The following is a 19756-nucleotide window of genomic DNA, read 5'->3' as shown; positions in this document are numbered from 1 at the left end:
TTATTATCAGTCACATCCGTCGCTTCTTCTCCCTTATTATCAGTCACATCCGTCTCGTCTTCTCCCTCTGTAGCTTCTTCATTAATATCAGTCACATCCGTCTCTTCTTCTCCCTCTGTAGCTTCTGCCTTAATATCACTCACATCCGTCTCGTCTTCTCCCTCTGTATCTTTTACCTTAATATCAGTCACATCCGTCTCTTCTTCTCTCTCTGTATCTTCTACCTTAATATCAGTCACATCTGTCTCTTCTTCTCCTTCTGTATCTTCTACCTTAATATCCGTCACATCCGTCTCTTCTTCTCCCTCTGTATCTTCTGCCTTAATATCAGTCACATCCGTCTCTTCTTCTCCCTCTGTATCTTCCTCCTTAATATCCGTCACATCCGTCTCTTCTGCCTTAATATCGGTCACATCCGTCTCTTTTCCTCCTACCTGACCCTCCTGTGGTATACTGGGATTTTCCTCTGTACACTCCTGTGAATTAGGAGGACGGGGACATCTCTCTGGGGTATCTCTGTTACTGGGTCCTTCTGTAGGAAATAGTGACTAATTACACTACACATATATATAATTGTCAGATGACTATTTAGAATAATTTTATTATACAGAAGAGACCAGTTTTGAGAACTCCTCTTACCCAGAGATGTCAGGGTCTGGTGATTCTTCATTGTACAGTCCTTGTACAGACCATTGTATAATATAATCCACCTCCTGCATGGAGAGATAGTGACATTCTTACAGGGACCTGACACACACAATGATACAGTCATCACCCATACACATGCCCCAATGTTACTCTATAATGTCCCATTCCCAGCAGTCACCTCTCCGGTCACATCCCACGGTGTTACTGTATAATGTCTCATTCCCAGCCGTTACCTCTCCGGTCACAGCGGCCAGTGTTACTGTATAATGCCCCATTCCCTGCCATCACCTCTCCTGTCACATCCCCTGGTGTTACTGTATAATGTCCCATTCCCAGCAGTCACCTCTCCGGCCACATCCCCCGGTGTCACTGTATTTTGTCCCATTCCCAGCAGTCACCTCTCCGGTCATATCCCCCGGTGTTACTGTATAATGTCCCATTCCCAGCCGTTACCTCTCCGGTCACATCCCCGGTGTTACTGTATAATGTCCCATTCCCAGCAGTCACCTCTCCGGTCACATCCCCCGGTGTTACTGTATAACATCCCATTCCCAGCAGTCACCTCTGTGGTCACATCCCCTGGTGTTACTGTATAACGTCCCATTCCCAGCCGTTACCTCTCCGGTCACATCCCCCGGTGTTACTGTATAATGTCCCATTCCCAGCAGTCACCTCTCCGGTCACATCCCCCATTGTTACTGTATAATGTCCCATTCCCAGCAGTCACCTCTCCGGTCACATCCCCCGGTGTTACTGTATAATGTTCCATTCCCAGCAGTCACCTCTCCGGGCACATCCCTCGATGTTAATGTGTAATGTCCCATTCGCAGCAGTCACCTCTCCAGTCACATCCCCCGGTGTTACTGTATAATGTCCCTTTCCCAGCAGCCACCCTCTCCAGTCACATCCCCCGGTGTTACTGTATAATGTCCCATTCCCAGCAGTCACCTCTCCGGTCACATCCCCCGGTGTTACTGTATAATGTCCCATTCCCAGCAGTCACCTCTCCGGTCACATCCCTGGTGTTACTGTATAATGTCCCATTCCCAGCCGTTACCTCTCCGGTCACATCTGCCAGTGTTACTGTATAATGCCCCATTCCCTGCCATCACCTCTCCTGTCACATCCCCTGGTGTTACTGTATAATGTCCCATTCCCAGCAGTCACCTCTCCGGCCACATCCCCCGGTGTCACTATATTTTGTCCCATTCCCAGCAGTCACCTCTCCGGTCATATCCCCCGGTGTTACTGTATAATGTCCCATTCCCAGCCGTTACCTCTCCGGTCACATCCCCCGGTGTTACTGTATAATGTCCCATTCCCAGCAGTCACCTCTCTGGTCACATCCCCTGGTGTTACTGTATAACGTCCCATTCCCAGCCGTTACCTCTCCGGTCACATCCCCCGGTGTTACTGTATAATGTCCCATTCCCAGCAGTCACCTCTCCGGTCACATCCCCCATTGTTACTGTATAATGTCCCATTCCCAGCAGTCACCTCTCCGGTCACATCCCCCGGTGTTACTGTATAATGTTCCATTCCCAGCAGTCACCTCTCCGGGCACATCCCTCGATGTTAATGTGTAATGTCCCATTCGCAACAGTCACCTCTCCAGTCACATCCCCCGGTGTTACTGTATAATGTCCCTTTTCCAGCAGCCACCTCTCCAGTCACATCCCCCGGTGTTACTGTATAATGTCCCATTCCCAGCAGTCACCTCTCCGGTCACATCCCTGGTGTTACTGTATAATGTCCCATTCCCAGCAGTCACTTCGCCCGACACATCCCTCGTTGTTACTGTACAATGTCCCATTCCCAGGTGTTACTGTATAACGTCCCATTCCCAGCAGTCACCTCTCCGGTCAAATCCCTGTTACTGTATAACGTCCCATTTCCAGCAGTCACCTCTCCGGTCACATCCCCCGGTATAACTGTATAATGTCCCATTCCCAGCAGTCACCTCTCCGGTCACATCCCCCGGTGTTACTGTATAATGCCCCATTCCCAGCAGTCACCTCTCCGGTCACATCCCCGGGTGTTACTGTATGACGTCCCATTCCCAGCAGTCACCTCTCCGGTCACATCCCCGGGTGTTACTGTATGACGTCCCATTCCCAGAAGTCACCTCTCCGGTCACATCCCCCGGTCTTACTGTATAACGGCCCATTCCCAGTAGTCACCTCTTCGGTCACATCCCCCGGTGTAACTGTATAATGTCCCATTCCCAGCAGTCACCTCTCCAGTCACATCCGCCAGTGTTACTGTATAATGTCCCATTCCCAGCAGTCACCTCTCCGGTCACATCCCCCGGTGTTACTGTATAATGTCCCATTCCCAGCAGTCACCTCTCCGGTCACATCCCCCATTGTTACTGTATAATGTCCCATTCCCAGCAGTCAACTCTCCGGTCACATCCCCTGGTGTTACTGTATAATGTCCCATTCCCAGCAGTCACCTCTCCGGGCACATCCCTCGATGTTAATGTGTAATGTCCCATTCGCAGCAGTCACCTCTCCGGTCACATCCCCCGGTGTTACTGTATAATGTCCCTTTCCCAGCAGCCACCTCTCCAGTCACATCCCCCGGTGTTACTGTATAATGTCCCATTCCCAGCAGTCACCTCTCCGGTCACATCCCCCGGTGTTACTGTATAATGTCCCATTCCCAGCAGTCACCTCTCCGGTCACATCCCACGGTGTTACTGTATAATGTCCCATTCCCAGCAGTCACTTCGCCCGACACATCCCTCGTTGTTACTGTACAATGTCCCATTCCCAGGTGTTACTGTATAACGTCCCATTCCCAGCAGTCACCTCTCCGGTCAAATCCCTGATGTTACTGTATAACGTCCCATTTCCAGCAGTCACCTCTCCGGTAACATCCCCCGGTGTAACTGTATAATGTCCCATTCCCAGCAGTCACCTCTCCGGTCACATCCCCCGGTGTTACTGTATAATGCCCCATTCCCAGCAGTCACCTCTCCGGTCACATCCCCCGGTGTTACTGTATAATGTCCCATTCCCAGCAGTCACCTCTCCGGTCATATCCCCCATTGTTACTGTATAATGTCCCATTCCCAGCAGTCACCTCTCCGGTCACATCCCCCGGTCTTACTGTATAATGTCCCATTCCCAGCAGTCACCTCTCCGGGCACATCCCTCGATGTTAATGTGTAATGTCCTATTCCCAGCAGTCACCTCTCCTGTCACATCCCCCGGTGTTACTGTATAATGTCCCATTTGCAGCAGTTACCTCTCCAGTCACATCCGTGGTGCTACTGTATAATGTCCCATTCCCAGCAGTCACTTCGCCCGACACATCCCTCGGTGTTACTGTACAATGTCCCATTCCCAGGTGTTACTGTATAACGTCCCATTCCAGCAGTTACCTCTCCGGTCACATCCCCGATGTTACTGTATAACATCCCATTTCCAGCAGTCACCTCTCCGGTCACATCCCCCGGTGTAACTGTATAATGTCCCATTCCCAGCAGTCACCTCTCCAGTCACATCCCCCGGTGTTACTGTATGACGTCCCATTCCCAGCAGTCACCTCTCCGGTCACATCCCCCGGTGTTACTGTATGACGGCCCATTCCCAGCAGTCACCTCTCCGGTCACATCCCCCATTGTTACTGTATAATGTCCCATTCCCAGCAGTCACCTCTCCGGTCACATCCCCCGGTGTTACTGTATAATGTCCCATTCGCAGCAGTCACCTCTCCAGTCACATCCCTGGTGTTACTGTATAATGTCACATTCCCAGCAGTCACTTCGCCCGACACATCCCTTGGTGTTACTGTACAATGTCCCATTCCCAGCAGTTACCTCTCCGGTCACATCCCCGGTGTTTCTGTATAACGTCCCATTTCCAGCAGTCACCTCTCCGGTCACATCCCCGGTGTTACTGTATGACGTCCCATTCCCAGCAGTCACCTCTCCGGTCACATCCCCCGGTGTTACTGTATAACGCCCCATTCCCAGCAGTCACCACTCCGGTCACATCCCCCGGTGTTCATCCCCGGTGTTACTGTATGACGCCCCATTCCCAGCAGTCACCTCTCCGGTCACATCCCCCGGTGTTACTGTATAATGTCCCATTCCCAGCAGTCACCTCTCCGGTCACATCCCCCGGTGTTACTGTATAATGTCCCATTCCCAGCAGTCACCTCTCCGGTCACATCCCCGGTGTTACTGTATAATGTCCCATTCCCAGCAGTCACCTCTCCGGTCACATCCCCCGGTGTTACTGTATAATGTCCCATTCCCAGCAGTCACCTCTCCGGTCACATCCCCCGTGTTACTGTATAATGTCCCATTCCCAGCAGTCACCTCTCCGGTCACATCCCCCGGTGTTACTGTATAATGTCCCATTCCCAGCAGTCACCTCTCCGGTCACATCCCCCGGTGTTACTGTATAATGTCCCATTCCCAGCAGTCACCTCTCTGGTCACATCCCATGGTGTTACTGTATAATGCCCCTTTCCCAGCAGTCACCTCTCCGGTCACATCCCCCGGTGTTACTGTATAATGTCCCATTCCCAGCAGTCACATCCCCCGGTGTTACTGTATAATGTCCCATTCCCAGCAGTCACCTCTCCGGTCACATCCCCCAGTGTTACTGTATAATGTCCCATTCCCAGCAGTCACATCCCCCGGTGTTACTGTATAACGTCCCATTCCCAGCAGTCACCTCTCCGGTCACATCCCCCGGTGTTAAGGACCCCTTACACTTGTCAACTTATTGTCTCAACAAATTGAACCTGATTGACTCGAGATTTATCCTATGTGCAGGAGGTTCAATCTCTTCCAATCTCTTGGTTATACTCAATGGCAAAGGATTGTGGATTGTGTCCTACACATCAGGCACATCAGATTTTGTCAGACGGCACATCAGATCTCGTCAGATAAATTGACTCAAATTGGATCAAATCTCACAAAATCTCACAAGTGTAAGGGGCCCTTTACTGTATAATGTCCCATTCCCAGCAGTCACCTGCCTGTGTGGTCACTAAGCCAGGCAAGTGGTTAATTCACAGCAGGGCCGTAACTAGGGGGGGGCTGGGGGGTCACGCGCACCGGGCGCTGGAGGTGAGGGGCGCTGTGAGGTCCGGTGTATGTGGACGCTGTAGTGTAGCGGCGGGCATGTAACATGCCCGCCGCTACACTACAGCGTCCACATACACCGGACGGAGTCCGTCCATCTCCTACTAGCGCGGCTGCAGGAAGCTCTGATGACTTCGAAAAGACTTGCCGGACGCTGATTGGCTGAATTCAGCCAATCAGCGTCCGGCAAGTCTTTTTGAAGTCATCAGCGCTTCCTGCAGCCGCGCTAGTAGGAGATGGACGGTGAGAGGACTGTGCGGGGAGGGGGGGGGGTCTCCGGCTGTGCGGGGAGGGGGGGGGGGTCTCCGGCGCCAGGGACAAGGCGTCATTTGGTCGGTCCCCCCTGTCAGCTGCTAACTAAGCAGCGGGGAATAAACGCTGTGCGCATGCGCACAGCGTCTATTCCCGCAGCCAGGGGGCTGGGGGCATGACTAGAGGCTCACAGAGCCTCTGGGTCATGCCCCCATAGCGGCAAAATGGGGGCGTGGCCTCGCGGGAGAGCAGCGATTATAGGCCACGCCCCAAATTATAATTATACAATTATAATACCGATTACTGCCTGCTGCCTCCGACACCGAGTCCTCTTCCCGCTCAGCAAGCCGCCCGGCGGAAACTGGTATCAAGAGAACAACACACAGTCTCAGGAAGCCAGGAGGAACGCAGAGACCGGAAGCCGAATGGAACGCAGTTTCCGGAAGATGAGTGGAACGCAGACGCCTGAGTGCGACGAAGAATCAGGAAGTCGGGTGGGACGACCCGAAGCGTGGCGAGCGCAGCGAGCCCGCGAGGGGCGGCGGTACGCGTCCTCCGACCTTTTCATGCCCTACTATCCACTAGGGCGTGGAGTGAGAATAGAATAGTGTGGCGAGCGCAGCGAGCCACCGAGCCCGAAGCGTGGCGAGGGGACGCGGATACCTTCACAGTTATACGCGTCCCCTCGCGGGCTTCACAGGTGTCCGTGGCGACGCGGACACCTGTGAAGCCCGCGAGGGGACGCGTCTACCTGTGAAGGTATCCGCGTCCGCTCGCCACGCTTCGGGCTCGGTGGCTCGCTGCGCTCGCCACACTATTCTATTCTCACTCCACGCCCTAGTGGATAGTAGGGCATGAAAAGGTCGGAGGACGCGTACCGCCGCCCCTCGCGGGCTCGCTGCGCTCGCCACGCTTCGGGTTGGCGTGGATCGTGGGGTGGCGTTAAAAATTGTGGGGGACATTTAAGGGTTAATTGTGCCTATTTGGGCTCTGTGGCCCATTTAACATTGATTCCTATGGCCAAATCGGGTCCATTGAGGCATTTAACAGTAAAATTGCGGTCAATCAGCCTTTTTAACATTGTTCCCTATGGGAAAATCGCGGTCATCGCGGGCATCCCGATTTACCCGCGATGACCACGATGACGCTGGCGCCCATCTAGGTAAAGAGTACCGGGCCTTATTCTAGTTCACTCTTTCTGACCAAATCCTTCTTAGATGGACAAAACCATGTGCACTGCAGGGGGGCAGATGTTACTTTGCAGAGAGAATTAGATTTGGGTGAGTTATTTTGTTTCTGTGCAGGGTAAATACTGACTGCTTTATTTTTACACTGCAATATAGATCTCACTTTGAAGTAAAACCCCACCCAAATCTAATTCTCTCTGCACATGTTACATCTGCCCCACCTGCAGTGCACATGGTTTTGTCCGTCTAAGAAGGATTTTGTCAGAAAGAGTGAACTAGAATAAGGCCCTATGTGCAGGTGCTCCATATATATATATTTTTTTTTTTATAGCGGTGACTTTATTGCCTAACTACTAGCTGCTAACCTAATGCCTTTTAGATAATAAAGCTTATCAATATTGTCCAGTAGCTTTATATGACGTTTTTGTATTTTTTCTATAAGTCCCGTTTTTGTATATAGGTTGCTGTGATTACATTTCCAGGCTGGATGAGCTCACAAAGGTCCGGCGTCTGCTGACGCGGACAATGCCTTCCGGCGGAATGACGTCACGGAACCCCAGCCGGAACTTACGGTTTCTGGTATTTTGACCGCCCGACTCACACCCATGTGCATTATTGGAGCCACTTAGCGTTGTTCCCTTCTGGTATAAATAACTTGGCTTGCACACTGGTCAGAAGCACTTGACTAAGGTGCTCACTAGCACCGAAACAAGCTGTCGCCTTAATGGAGGAGGACCGGAGGATTGTACACTCTTATTGCTGCTATTTTTTTTCTACTTTTGCATGGACTCCTCTTGCTGTACATTTGGTATTTGTTTCCTAAAACAGCGCCCACTAAGCAAATAGCTTAGTGGGCTATTCTGCGTAAGAGCATCGCATCACATCGCATGCGCTTTCTGCATGGCATGCGATGCGATTTTCCTATGTCATTTATTCACTGCTCTCTGTCAGTGAATAAATTACAAAAATCGAATCCGATATAAAATTGGATGCGATCGCATCCGATATCGGGCCGGATTGTACATGGTGCTATGGCATTTCATTTGCTGCACAATTAAATGACATACAATGTAATTTATTCATGTGATTTTCGCCCCCCCCCCCCCCCCCTATCCACGCCACACCGAAGCGTGGCGAGCGCAGCGGAACTCGTCCTCCCAACCTTTTCATACCCCCACTATCCACGTCGGCGTGGAGTTGATTTTATATAGTGTGGCGAGCGCAGTGAGCCACCGAGCCCGAAGCGTGGCGATTACGTTACATGTATTGCGCGTCCCCTCGCGGGGCTGACATAATGATGACATCATAGTGACACAGTGATGTAGCGGTGAGCAGTGCTGTCTGGCAGGGAATACAGAGTGTTAGCACCACTGGGGCAGGGACTGATGGGAATTGCTATATAGTCTCTATAGAGTGGAGTTATGTGTGTACACTGTATAAAGACCTGGGCATAATAATAGTTATATTATCTCCAGCAGGGGGAGACACAAGCAGGGATGTCCTGGAGGAAGATCGCATCTTGTCTGCAGATACTAAACTAGAAGATGACATCACACAAGACTCTCCAGGAGACATCCCAGTAATATACATCCAGTACCTCCCAGTGCTGATATATCATCTGATCCCTCTAATCGTGATGTCTGTTCTTCTTATACCTCAGCTTTTGTTACACATCATGCAGATCACACACGTGATACACAATGTCCCTGTTCTGAGGGTGAGGAATGTGTAATATCTAAACCACATGTTGTTACACATCAGAGAAGTCACACAGGTGAGGGGAAATTTCCATGTTCAGAGTGTGGGAAATGTTTTACATGGAAGTCAAATCTTTTTAAACATCAGATAATTCATACAGGCGGGAAACCATTTCCATACTCTGAGTGTAGGAAATGTTTAATAAGTAGAGCAAATCTTGTTCACATCAGAGAAGTCACACAGGTGAGAGGCCATTTCCATGTTCTGTGTGTGAAGAATATTTTATATCAGAACTTATTACACATCAGAGATGTCACACAGATGAGAGGCCATTTCCATGTTCTGAGTGTGGGAAATGTTTTACAAATAGAGCAAATCTTGTTACACATCAGAGAATTCACACAGGTGAGAAACCATTTCCATGCTCTAAGTGTGAGAAATGTTTTACAAATAGAGCAAATCTTGTTTCACATCAGAGAAGTCACAGAGGTGAGAGGCCATTTCTATGCTCAGAGTGTGAGAAATGTTTTATATGCAAATCAAAACTTGTTATACATCAGAAAAGTCACACAGGTGAGAGGCCATTTCCATGTTCAGAGTGTGGGAAATGGTTTAAACAGAAATCAAATCTTGTTAGACATCAGAGAATTCACACAGGTAATAAACCTTTTCCATGCTCTGAGTGTAGGAAATGTTTTATAAGTAGAGCAAATCTTGTTTCACATCAGAGAATTTACACAGGTGAGAGGCCATTTCCATGCTCAGAGTGTGAGAAATCTTTTATACACAAATCAGAACTTGTTATTCATCAAAGAAGTCACACAGAAACCATTTCTATGCTCTGAGTGCAGGAAATGTTATAAACCTAAATCAGATCTTGTTACGCATCAGAGGTCTTACACAGGTGAGAGGCCATTCCCATGCTCTGAGTGTGGAAAATGTTTTAAAGACAAATCATTTCTGGTTATAACAGACCATAGTGTTACAGAAGTGTCTACATGTTATCCATGTCAGTCACTCACTTAACAGAGAACATGCAGGTCCATTTATACAGACATTATGGAACTGTATGGGTAGAATCCAGGTTTTGCTGTTGTGGAATGGTGGATTATGGGAAGTATTTCTTCCTGGTGGGGACAAACAATAAAACTGTCACTTTCTTTTCTCTGCCTTGACATTGAAGTGATTTTGTGGAGAATATATTGTTTTTAGGAGAAATAAGCAACTAATGGTGTTTTCTTGATAATAAATGTCAGTATAATGGCCCTTATTCTGATCTCGGCGGTACGGCCCGCGTGCGGCCGTACCGCCGATGTTTTCACTCTGCACATGCGCAGAGGTCACTCTGCGCATGTGCAGGGGAAATCGCCGCACAAAAAATGTATACGCCGCAAAGGGAGCGTATAGGGGCGTGAGGGGCTTAATAGCCTCATTACCCTATGCATACGCCCAGCGTTTCATGGGCGTTCCCATGCAAACGCAGGGCGTATGCATGGTAATGAGGCTATGACGCCAGTGATGGGGGCGGAAAGCTGACATCGCCGGATGTCAGCTGCCCGCCCCAATACAAGCTTTCACACGGACGATTGTCCGTGTGGTCTAAGCTTGCGGGAGCTGGTGGAGCGTGCGGCCCTGCCTTCGATGGTCGCCGACCATCGAATGCAGGGGGCAGCTCCCACCATGGTGGAGGCGTACGCCCCACCATTTTCATGCGGATCGCCAGCCGTCCGCGTACGGACGGCCGTGGCGATCCGTATTGTAGGCGGGGATTGGTTTGTGCGGCCGGAGCAACGTATGCGGCTCCGGCCGCACAGATCAGAATAAGGGCCATTGTGTGGACACTGCAGAAGTAATACACAGCCCAGTGATTGTCAGCTCTTGTCACTGCCGACTGTATGTGTCCAGCAAATGTCAGCGTCCTCATATCTCCACCAGACCATGTAAGCTTCCAGCCCAGCATCCTCTATGTTCTCACTGATACAGCAGTAATATGTGGTCATAAGGCACCTACAGAATTATACTGATTGACCTTTAACCTTTACTTGACCTTATAAGGCCTAGAAATAACTCACACGCACACCTTATTCTAGAATAAAGACACAGACACTAACTGGAGAATAAAACAAAGGTGGAGCGCTAAAGTATAACTTTGAAAAAGCTGTCAGTTGGACAGCGAAACATGTCAGGGAGCACCTGCCGATTTTACTCTGGGTTACCTTGGTTGCAATTGGATACCCCCTTGTTTGGAGAGAAAACCAGCCCACTTGTTACATTTGGGCCACCAGCTGGGCGCATAATCACCGTTCACCATCGGCTCTGGGATACCACCACCTGCACAATTAAGATTACAAGGACGCATATCGTTGAGGACAGCCAAAATTACAATCGGGTTGAACACCTTCCTCCAGCGTCACCACAATCCGGCAATGTTTATGGACCCCTTAAACTAACCAGCTTCAGGACGGACATACCCTATACAATTAAAAGTGTCTCCAAAAAGGACAACTTAACGTTAATCCGCACCAATAAGTATAAAACCCATATCGTTTATTATTAATCATTTTGTATTTGGTTTCATTATGTCTAGTTGTAATAAATTTTTAGTCGTGTATATGTTTTTTATACCATAATGAGTGGCTACCAGCGGCGTAACTATAGCACCGCAGCCCCCGCCACCGCGGGGGGCGCTGTGCATGTGGGGGCGCCGGGGGCTGCGGTGCTATAGTTAAACCCCCCCTCAATCCCCCGCAGACTTACCTATCGCGCTTCTCCCGGCGGCTCCGTTCTTCTGCTGAGGACCACCACAAAATGGCCGCCCCCATATAGCACACAGTTCTCTGAAACTGTCTGCTGTATGGGGGCGGCCATTTTCTGGTGGTCCTCAGCAGAAGAACGGAGCCGCCAGGACCAGCGCGATAGGTAAGGCTGTGGGGGATTGAGGGGGGGTTTGCATGGGTGGCGGGGTAGGGGTGCTTGGCGGGGCGGCGACGGGGGGGGGGGGCGCCCCCCCTAACGCCGGGGGGGCGCCCAAAACGTAGCTACGCCACTGGTGGCTACAGATCCACCAAATATCGCTAACAATAAAATATATTGTTTTTACTTAACCATATTGATCTAATAATTTAGCGCTCCACCTTTGTTTTATTCTCCATTCATCTTTTAGGGGTTTGACGCCCCCTAGCAGGAGCTGCTTGACAAACCACCCTATTAGGCGCCTCTTCACTTCTAGCCCTTTGGCTATTAGTCTACCCTTTGCACACAGACACTAACTGCACAAGTTTAAACGGTCATATATATTTATTTAAAATGGTATGACCCATATTTGTAAAAGGGATGGCAAAGAAAGAACGCTTGAGACCAGCTCCAGTCCGGGGTGCTTAACATGGCGACGAATGAAACGCCCCAATCCATAACACCCCCTATTGTGAGGTACAGCCCGCGCTGTGACGCATTCCCCGCCCCTTCTGTGGCATGGCGAGGACACTTCCAGGAATTGTCGAACATTCCCCCGCGGAGGCAGGACTCACCAGTCGTCCTGGCAAAGGGGGAGGGGGCAATACGCACAGCGACCACATGATACCTCGCCTGACCGCTGGTCGAGAGCGCCTTCTCGACAATTTTTAATTAAAGTTATAGAAACAAAATTAGGTGAATAGCCCAAAGGCCAGGTAGAACATATATAGAAAGGGAACAGGGAGGGTGGGGTTCCAGACTCAGAGGAAGTCACTTCCCCTGACTTCACCTAATATACCCCTCTCTAAGCTACCGTCCCTAAGCCACTTGATTGGCTGACCCACCTGCTTCTTACTCCTGAGCTTTTTCTGGGTTATCTGCCTTCTTCAATAACTTTATTTAACAATCACTAAATTCACAGGCTCTTAAATGCACTTGAGCCTATGCAGCCCTTGTTTTATCTAAGGCGCCTACTGAATTATACAGATTGACCTTTAACCTTTACTTAACTTTATTAGGCCTAGAAATGACACACGTACACCTTATTCTAAAATAAAGACACAGACACCAACTGCATAAGTTTAAATAGTCATATATATTTATTTAAAATGGCATGACCCTTATTTGTAAAAGGGATGGCAAAGAAAGAACACTTGAGAGTACTTATGTAATATCTGGGCTCCCGTTTTTCTTATGAGACCGCGTCCGCTCGCCACGCTTCGGGCATGGTGGCTCGCTGCGCTCGCCACACTATATAAAATCAACTCCATGCGTAGTTGGATAGTAGGGGTATGAAAAAATGGGGTGCATTTAACATGGGAGCCCAGATAATACATAAGTACCCACTTGAGACCAGCTCCAGTCCGGGGTGGTAAACATGGCGGCGACTGAAACACCCCAATCCATAACACCCCCTATCTTGAGGTACAGCCCGCACTGTGATGGATTCCCCGCCCCTTCTATGGCATGTCGAGGGCACTTCCAGGAAGTGTTTAATGTCCCCCCACGGAGGCAGGACTCACCAGCCATCCTGGCAAAGGAGGTGGGAGCAATACCGTACAGCGACCACCTGATCGCTGGTCGAGAGCGCCTTCTCACCACAGCCCAGGTTCCAAAACACCCCTCAGGGACACCCCCTTGTGGAACCAAGGCCCGCCACCCTTATCAAATAAAACCTACCCTAAGCTAGAAGTAAGGTCCTGCAGAAAAACTGCCATGCCAGGGTCCGACAAATGTACCCCCTCCGGCCTGTAAAAACTGGGGGTTCCCCTGACGAGCAGGATGCCGAACTGCTCTGCCGCCCAACCAGCTTAGAAACCGCATGGTTCACCTTCCATATGGCCCCATCTACGGCTGCCACGTCACAACAACTTCGCCAGTGAAATCGGGGCACTATGTCGGACCATATCACCTGCAACCCTGGCCAGTGTGAAACCAAACGGGACAAATCAGCCCCAATCTGTAGAATGAGGCCAATGCCGGTCCTCCTGACCAAATCTTTAACACCCAGGTGGATAACCAACACGTCTAGGCGGCCCTATTTACGGGCTTTGACAGTCAGCAATGCCTACAACCCATCCCAGTTAAGGCCCCTCATGCCAAACCAGTGAACGGCTCAGGCCTTAGATAACGCCCTGGCGGCTAGTGGGTGTCTAGCAGCCCAGAAAATAAAGGAATTCCCTGCAAACCCTGCCCAGAGTCATAGTGGGTGGGTGGGGGGGGGGGCTGAAAAAGAAAGAACCTGTCGGTTAACATCATAAAGTACATTGCAATCATTAGGTAAAACACAACTTATGAAAACAGCCCAAGTGAAGGTGAAAACCTTAAAATAACCTCTGTTATACTGTGGGGGATAGCCAATTGTAATTAGTCCACACACGGAGGAAAAAGTTAAAAATTCCCTTCACACCGCCAATTCCGGAACGCTATCCGTTCCAGAAATGATTGTAAACAATGTTTTGGGCTGGAGCAACAGGCGCTAAATTACAACTTATCTAACCTAACATACTTCTTATAAGCAGGAGACCTCCACCTTCTCAATGGCAGATGGAGGAAGCCCTGCTGCTGCGCACGTAGCCGCACCGATACAGAACAAATACATTCCAAAATCCCCACCCCTTAACCCCGGGGCCACCAAACAACGCCAAAACACAGTCTTGTGGAAGCGAGTCACAGGTAACTCATCCTCATGTGCCAAAAACTGACTGGCAGCCCTGGGTCTGCGGGAGACATAGTCTTTGGCAAGAAGGACTGGGAAGATCGAGGAAAAAGTTAAAAATTCCCTTCACACCGCCAATTCCGGAACGCTATCCGTTCCAGAAATGATTGTAAACAATGTTTTGGGCTGGAGCAACAGGCGCTAAATTACAACTTATCTAACCTAACATACTTCTTATAAGCAGGAGACCTCCACCTTCTCAATGGCAGATGGAGGAAGCCCTGCTGCTGCGCACGTAGCCGCACCGATACAGAACAAATACATTCCAAAATCCCCACCCCTTAACCCCGGGGCCACCAAACAACGCCAAAACACAGTCTTGTGGAAGCGAGTCACAGGTAACTCATCCTCATGTGCCAAAAACTGACTGGCAGCCCTGGGTCTGCGGGAGACATAGTCTTTGGCAAGAAGGACTGGGAAGATCGAACCATTAGCGTGAGGTCTCAGAGAGACCCAGCTGCCCTTGTCCAGTTGGTCAGATTTAGACCTCTGGATCCTACACCCTAGCCCCTCACGGAAGACCATGTCCTTCCAGAGAAGCCCCAACATGGAGGATTGCTTATTAGCTGCCACTAAATGCGTAAAGCAAACAAGGCAAATGCAAATCTAAATAGGGCCACCTCAAGCGCGCTCTCAGCAATGGTGGGCAAACCAGCCACCAACTCGCACAGCATGCTCTCATCAATGGGTCTGCGGGAATCTGGCGGGACAGGCTGCTTCCTGGCCCAACCCTGAAGTGCCTTTGCGAGTATGAAAGCTTAGTGGGGTCATGCTCGCCATGTGTGCGGGAACAAAATGAGTAACCGGCTAAAACAGCTGGCTAACTTAGACCTGCCCACCTGATAGTTTGCCCACACAAAAGCAAGTAAACGGTCATCGACCGACTCATCGCCAACCTCAGGGGAAGCCGAAAATGACAATCAGTCCCGCCCAGCAGCCATATATGCTCTACGTGTGGAAAAGGCCAATGACGGCAGCGCCAGCGCCATCATGCCTGCTCTATAATCTGCCAAACAGGGACAGTTGAGCCTCTGGGGTGAGGCATCAGTGGCCAATTTGCGAAACTTTGTAAATTGGAACCGTGACAGAGCTTCAGCGATGCCACTATCTACCCCTGGGACGTGCCTCACCCTAAACTGGCTGTTGCATCGCAAGCAATGGAATTCAAGGTGCCCAAGCAGTCTGAGGGCCTGTGGGGAAGATGACCAGTGGTTGTTGATGGTGTGAACCACCCCTAGGTTGTCACGCCAGTACACAATGTTCTGCCCCATCAACTGTGTGGACCCTAACTCTGCCACGACTATGATTTGAAAAACTCCAACAGCGGCAGTTTGGCCGTGAAACCACAGTCAATCCATGACTGAGGCGATGGGGAGGCGCACCACTCACCCTGACAATATGCCCCAACACCCGTAGAGCCAGCAGCGTCGGTAAACAACTGCAGCCTGGAACTAGAGGTGGGCTCGGAAGGCCATATCAATTCCTAATCAAAATGCTCCAGGAATGTGAACCAAACAACCAGGGCATCATGCATTGCCCGGGACAATCTAATTGTGTGATGGGGTCCCCAACCCCCGCCATGGCCTTCTCTAATTTGCAGCCAGCAGCCCGAGGCAGAGTCAATTCCAATACCAGGTACGAAAGCACATGTGTAGGGCCTTCTGTTTTGTCTGAGGCAGTCGGTACCCCCAAAGCTCCCATGATTCTAATGGCTGCCGAGAGAATATCAGTGCATGTACTGCGATCTCCCGGCCCCACAAAGAGAAAGTCATCCAAGCGGTGAGCCATCGTGGTAACCCGTGTCGGCCTGGATGCACCAATGCAGAAAAGTGCTGAACTTCTGAAAGTGGAGCAGAAGACCGAACACCCCATTAGTAGACATCTGTCAAAGTAAATACCACCCCTTAGTCAGAAACCCATACACCTAAAGGAGTCAGGGTGAAGAGGGTGAGGCGATAGCAGACTCAATATCCAGTGTTACCCTGAGTGTGCCTCTACCAAAACCACAGACTAGGCTGAGCACCCCATCAAACCACTGATAGTGGGCGCTGCGATAGTTGTATGGAATCGCGTCATTGACGGATGCCCTGTGGGGGTACGACAGGTGTTGTATCAGTCTAAATTCACCGGGTGCCCCCTCTGGCACTACTCCTAAAGGAAAGAAGCACATCCCAGTAAAGGATTTGAGTGGAAAGGACCTGCCGTCCTGCCCAAGTCCACCTTAGTCTGTCGCTGACCTATGGTTCCTATTAGAGACCACCTGTTAATGGACTCGGATATGGGCAAATGGAAACCGTGACTAAATCCCCAACAAAAACTGCGAGTCGGGTGACTAGTTTGCAGGCCAAGTCGGCCACAACAATGAGAGAGGTTGTTTACTTATTGATAGCGCCGGCATCGCCATGGTCGGCGTGCCTCGCGGAAGACTTGCAGGACTTGGTGGGATACCCTGCCCCGAACACCCGGCACTAGCGCTGGAAATGGCACTTTGCACCCCTGACGCACTTGCCATCATTAAGGCAAAGCACTTGCCTTTGTTGCCGGCTTATGTGCCGGCCCTCCCCCCTGAAAGGGCTTCCTGGTAGGGGCATCAGTGGAGGTTTGGCTCTTGCCAATGATGTCCAGCCGAATCTCCACGCTTACACCCCACAGGCATGACTTTGGACCCCCGCGGTTCAGACAAAACTTTTTGTCCTAATCCCGCCATGCGCTACCCTTGTATGACATGAACATCTGGTTTACCAGGGACAGGTAACTCACAACATTCATGCTCTCTTCCGGCCTGGAGCTCAGATAACAGGAGGCAAATATCAAAAAACCTTTTCACCATTTGCCTGCGGACTTCTTAGCCTTGCAAAGTCCTTTTTCATGTCTGTGGTTAATGTAAAAATGTCTACGAATTTGCCCCACCTGATTTTCTCTGTTACATCCTTGCGTAGACCCCCGGAGGCTGCCGTGTTGGAGCAATGCACCATAACTGCAGAGGGCAGTGCCTATACTGGAGCCCCTTTTTTCCTAGCAGGCTTGGCCCCACCCACTTTCTTCTCCACTGCACGTGCAACCAGCTTAGCGAACTTAAGCAGGCACTTGGGGGAACCTGACTAATCGCTGCTAGCAGAAGAATGAGAGTAAGAGGATTTTGAAAAAGAGGAACCAGTATGCTCACCACCGCCAGATGGTTTCCCGGGCTCAGGAGCCCCTCGTTCCCGCGGTTGCCACGTCAGGAGCAGCCGATGTTGCAACCGAGCCAGAGGGGTGGAGCTGCGTTGCTCCCTCAAGGCTGGGACCGGAGTGTTCTGCCCAATCGCCGCGTACGTGGCGGGTGTTGACTGCACCCTCACCGACTCTGTTGCGTCGTGTGAGGTCTCCTGCTCTTTTCCTTGGGAGGACCCTCTTGATGTCATGCCCAAACCAGCACCTTCAGAGAGCACCACCGGACAGTTCCCCACGCTGGACTGCCTCTTGTTCCCGAGATGGTGCCGGCTTATGTGCCGGGCCTCCCCCCTGAAAGGGCTTCCTGGTAGGGGCGTCAGTGGAGGGTTGGCGCCGTGGTAGGAAACAAGTACCAAATAGTGTTACACTTTTTGCCATTTTTTTTTTAATTTCTTTTGGGGGGACTCATCATCATCCATCACCCTATGTGATAGAGGGGGATTCATCCATTTATTGAAAAAGGGAACCCTCTCTTTTGGAATTTGAAAATTACTATACAGAGGCAGAGAAGAGGAACTTTATTACGGAAAGAGGGACGTACGGTATTCACCCTACTTACCTGCTATTGTATCGTATAATAGGAGAAGAGGAGCATATCCCTATAAAAAGGGACGTATTTATTAAAGCGCCAGTGGAGGGGACATTCTTCTCGCATGCCATACCAAAAACACATGCGATGCGATTTCACTACGTTAGCGTACATAGAAAATCTGGGCGCCGTGCTAGGAAACAAGTACCCACTATTTAATACAGGACACATACAGAGGTAAAAACAAGTAACAATAAAGGCTAGGTGAATAGAAGAAAGGCCTGTTACCCAGAGTGGTGGAGAACATGGACAAACAATCCAGTCCTCAAATTTCGCATTGACAACAGTGATCCCGGGATTCGCCGTCGGCAACCAGAAATGGTGGGTACAGGGTCCAAAACGTCCAGACACACTTTCCAAAGGAATCCAAGCTTCAAGCACTTTCGACCTCCACTGAGGTCTTTTTCAAGAAGAGTGTTATTATAAGTCTGTAGGTTCCGGGTATAAGTAACTATCTAGTCCAATCAGCTTTCATTAACTCTAAATAGACAGATAGATGATCCAATCCAAAAACATTTGGAACTACCAAAGTCTGGTCTATTATTTGTGCTTTCTAAATCCTTTGAGTGCCTTCCACCATCCTGGATATATATATATATATATATATATATATATATATATATATATATATATATAGATCTCTCTCTATATATAAATATATATATATATATCAGGGTTGCCGACCCTCCCGGGTCCTTCCTCCCGGCCCCCGGAAGGGTGGGCAACCCTCCCGGAATCAGGGGGACCCCCACTGTGCCCCCCGATCGCGGCATATATATATATATATATATATATGCCGCAATCCGTGGGTCTCAGGGGAGGGGGCGGAGCTAAAACGGCACAATCGTGTCATTTTAGCCCTGCCCCCTCCATGGATAACAGTTATTTTGGCTATTTGTCGTAATGGGGGCGGGGCTTAATGATGTCACAGTTAAGCCACGCCCCCAAAACGCGTAATGCAAGATTCCTCTCCGGGCTTCTCCCGGAGAGGATTTTTTTAAAGTCGGCAACCCTGATATATATATATATATATATAGGTTTACATGAACTGACCCTTCTCGCTAAAGCCCCGTACACACGGGGGGAGATATATTGCTCAGCAATATATGGCTAGCAATATAGTCCTGAGCAATATATTGCCCAGTGTCTCCTTTGCATCAGCGACCAGAGATGGTCGCTGATGAAAAGGAACCTCTGCTGGGGGAGCCGCAGAGGTAATCAGCTGGTCGCAGGAGCAAGCTCCTGCGACCAGCGATTAGAAAGGGGCTGAAAACGGGAGCGCGCACCTGGCGATTTATCACCGGGGCACACTCCCAATCACTGGCAATATGGTCGCCAGCGACCATATTCCCAGCGATTTCAGCCCCTATCGCCCCCGTGTGTACACAGCATAA

General features: G+C 50.1%; 1 protein-coding gene across 1 annotated transcript in view; it reads left to right on the top strand.

Annotated features, from left to right (window-relative positions):
• The window catches only part of LOC146010024 (uncharacterized), a 437588-nt gene that overhangs the window by 75485 nt on the left and 342347 nt on the right, over positions 1 to 19756 (top strand). The gene's annotated exons all lie outside the window — the stretch shown is intronic.

The sequence above is a fragment of the Crinia signifera genome, chromosome 6 (genome assembly GCF_055691185.1).
Source record: "Crinia signifera chromosome 6, ASM5569118v1, whole genome shotgun sequence".
Lineage (NCBI taxonomy): Eukaryota > Metazoa > Chordata > Amphibia > Anura > Myobatrachidae > Crinia > Crinia signifera.
This window is presented reverse-complemented; position numbering and strand designations above follow the sequence as displayed.